The following is a 4,049-nucleotide window of genomic DNA, read 5'->3' on the forward strand; positions in this document are numbered from 1 at the left end:
GAAAGGGGAGAAGAAGCTCTCCCCTTCTCAGGTGCTGTCCTTGAAGAGTTAACTTGCCCAGAACAGTGAAGGAAAAAGCAGTTTTTATGTGAACTTCTGCAGACTGTGAACTTCTGAGCCCCTCCCCTTAAACGCTGGGTATAAAACTCTGAAACTCCCTGAACTCGGGGTTCAGGGGATTGATGGATTACAGCAAAGGCTGTACCCTCTGAACCTGGCTGCAGCCAAACAAAACTGTTTCCTGCTGTCTTCGGTGCCTTGCCTCGTTTTTTCCCTACAACATTTTTGGCGACCCAGATGGGACAGAGGAGGTAAGGAAGGCTATTCTGCCTCTCGTCTCTGGGGACTGGCTTCCCTGGGGTGATGGGGGACAGTCCCCTTGGTGCGCCCAGGCCACTCTTGGCCTGAAGGAGGATCAACTCACCCAACACCCTGGGGCTGCCACCCTGGAGCACAACAGAACCCACAGGCAGCAGGAACCAGAATTAAGGTTTTGGAGCATCGCCACATGCTGTGAGCCACCAGCAGGAAGGGCCACAGAGCCCCATGCACCCAGGCACACTGAACAAAACACAAGCAAGGCAGCCGCTATATACTATTAGAGCAGGCTCCCACCTGACAAGAGGAGAAAGCCACATAGACAAAGAGCAACACCTAGGTGGGCACAATGTGGCTGCCACACTGGGACCTGCATGGAATCGCACTGCTGCCCTCCAACCTTGACAGACAGCCCACGGCGAGATTGACATAGGTGCCTTTTACACAAATGATGTCCCAGGTCATCAGCCTCTGCTAAGATTTAAGAGTTGGAGAATTCTAGCAGCCAAGATCCTGCACGGGGAGATAACAAAAAAATTCCTGCATCTTAAAGCGCCAGATGCTCTATGTACGCCTCCCTTCCCTAAATGACAGTTACTCTCAGGGGCTGGAGTACACCATTATTGGAACAGAACTGGACTCTGACTTAAAAGCCCATATCCATCAAGAAAAAGGTCAAATACGTTGGTTACCATCTGACTCAGCAACAGAACAGACAATAGCAACTGAGCCTCAAAAGAAACAGATCTGGGCTGGGGATGTGGCTCAAGCGGTAGCGCGCTCGCCTGGCATGTGTGCGGCCTGGGTTCGATCCTCAGCACCACATACCAACAAAGATGTTGTGTCCGCCGAGAACTAAAAAATAATAAATATTTAAAAAAAAAAAAAAAAAAAGAAACAGATCTGCTCAATTCCAGTCCCTCCAACCTGCCATCAGACTAGAGAATTCTTGGGGGTTACTGGGTTCAGCCATACATGGATCCCCAACTTTCAGTTATGACAAAAGCCCTCTATGAAGCCACAAAGGGGGGGAAATGGGATCCTCTAATATGGGGGTCATCTAAGCAAAAGGCCTTTGAGGACAGTAAACAAGCACTCACCAGTGCACCTGGATTAGGGCTCCCTGACCTCACAAAGCTTTTCTTTCTGTATGTCCATGATCGGTCTGGAGTGGCTATGGGAGTTTTGACTCAGATGCTGGGGACATGGCACTGTCCAGTGGCCTATTTGTCCTAACAGCTAGACTCTGTAGCCCAGGGCTGGCCACCTTTTTTCGGGCCCTTGCAGCCACAGCTCTTTTGGTGTTGGAAGCTGATAGACTGGCCATGGGACAAGAACTGGTTGTCAGAGTTCCTCATTCAATTTTGACATTGTGAAAATATAAAGAACACTATTGGTTGACTAATGAAAAGAATGGTCAATGTTATATGAAAACCCATGTATCTGCATCGAGGTTGTCAGAACTCTAAACCCAGCAACTTTGCTGCCCACTGGACCTGCAAAACCTGATCACAAATGTGTTGAGGTCGTGGATGAAGGGTTCTCCAGCAGACCAGACCTAACCGACCAGCCTCTCAAGGATGCCGATGCAGAGTACTTCACAGATGGAAGCAGTTTTATAAAAGATGAGGAATGTTTTGCTGGATATGCAGGGGTCACTCTGGACTCCGCTGTCGAGGCAGAACCTCTGCCTCAGGGAACTTCAGCACAAAAAGTAAAACTTATTGCTTTGACTCGAGCACTTCAGTTGACAAGAGGAGTCTGTGTGGATATTTACAGACTCAAAATATGTGTTCACTACCCTTCATGTTCACAGGGCCTTATGTAGGCTAATTAACTCAGGAGGAAAAAAAAAAGACATGATGTATGGGCAAAAAATTCTTAAACTTTTGGATACACTGTGGGCTCCCAAGAAGGTTGTGATTATATATTGCCAAGGTCATCAAAAGGGAAACACTGTGGTTTCTCAGGGCAACCAGAGAGCTAACAGAGAGGCCAGGTTTGCTGTGTGCAAGAAATGGAAAGAAAATCCAGTCCCAGGTTTAAATGCTGCCCTTCTGCATGGCGACTAGCTAACAGAAAGGGAGCCAACATACTCCCAACATGAAAGTACATGATTTAAGACTGAAAAAGGAAATTTTCTCCCAGGTGGATGGTGGAAATTTTCTGATGGCCAGAATAGCCATCCTGGAGATTCTAGCCCCAGCCTTTATCAAGACAGTTTCACAGAAAAACATGTTGGACATACTGCACTTGAGACAGTTTTGAGCCGACATTTCTATGTCCCCCAGCTCACAAGCTGTTATACTTGAATTCAGGACCCCCAAAAGACCACCAGAGACCAAGATCGATGTAAGCAGCAAAGAGGTGTTTATTTCGAGCTAGCTGGTTCCTCCGCGTGCACACTCAGCAACTGGTGACGCTGAGAGGCCCCAAGCCCAGGGTTGCAGCAGTTTTATACATTCTTTGGAGAAGGCAGGGACCCCCACATACATCATAGCATCTCTTAGCAAATCATCACACACCGAGGGAAAATCAAATAACAACTCTAAAACATGATTAGCACATTCACTGGAGGGAACAAGTTGGGGAGGGGTGATTGGTCAGTACAAAAGGGGTATTCATTTGAACTGATTGGTTTGAGCCAAGAGGGGTGTACGTGCTGAACTACATGGTTTCCCAACTTGTTATCAACCACCATAAACCACTGGGAGGGTCATCTGGCATCCCAGGTATTTCCCTGTCTCATGCTGATTGGTGGCTGCTAGGGGGCTGCTATGGGTCCCCACCTAGCCTGACTGAGTCAGGGACACCTGGCGCAGCAGATCTCTCCTGTTATTTGTAGATAAACCACTTAGCAGGGTGGGAATGTGCCTAGGAGTGCTCTGTGGGTTTTTCCAAGGACAAAGGTCATGTCCCTTCCTTGGACAGGCTTTGCTCTGAGGTAGAGGCTGGTTTTTCATTCCCCCCTTTGTCTGGAAACTTGGGAACCAATCATGGTTTCCTCAGTTGGGGGCCTATTTGGGAGGCTCTACATCTTGGTAAACAGGGGACAGTCTTCAACTTCCCAGACTCACTCAAAATTGGCCTCCTAGATCCAACCTGACTCGATTTACCTAACTACACTGCCTATCCATTTCTGGCTTTATTTCCCCCTAATTTTAGAAACTCTATTGCTGTAAGGAGAAGGGGCGACAGCTCGTTCTGGCTGCTTCAGAGCTGAAAAGGGGTGTTGAACATGAGGGGGCTCAATGACACAGGGGACGACGTGGGGGACGACGACATGGGGGACATGAGTTCCCTTTTAGAAGTCAGTTCCATTTGAGGTCTGGTTGGGGAAAAACAGGTTGTCATCTGGGGATGGTGCTTCTATGAGAGAAACAAAAACCATGAGTACTGAATAAGTGTTGCAGCAGCTGGAACATGTCACTGTACATAAGTTCCCTCACCAGGTTTTAACATCCCCAGTTATCAGGACTGTAAACATAACATTTAACTTTTAGGGTTGCAGATGTCCTTCCCCTTAGATACAGTTTAATAATTTAATGTCATCTGATCTTGCAAAATCCTTTTACTAGTATGACCTCTGTGTCTAATAGAGAAACCTTTGATTCTGCTACTTAGGGCTGGATAACCATACTAGCAAACACCATGCCTACCTGTGTAGGTTAGGAATAGCTGTAGGCCTTAAACTAAAAACTACTCTGGCAGTTCCTCTTGATAGTTATCAG

The sequence above is a fragment of the Spermophilus citellus genome (genome assembly GCF_964194105.1).
Source record: "Spermophilus citellus genome assembly, chromosome: 9".
In the NCBI taxonomy this organism is placed as follows: Eukaryota; Metazoa; Chordata; class Mammalia; order Rodentia; family Sciuridae; genus Spermophilus; species Spermophilus citellus.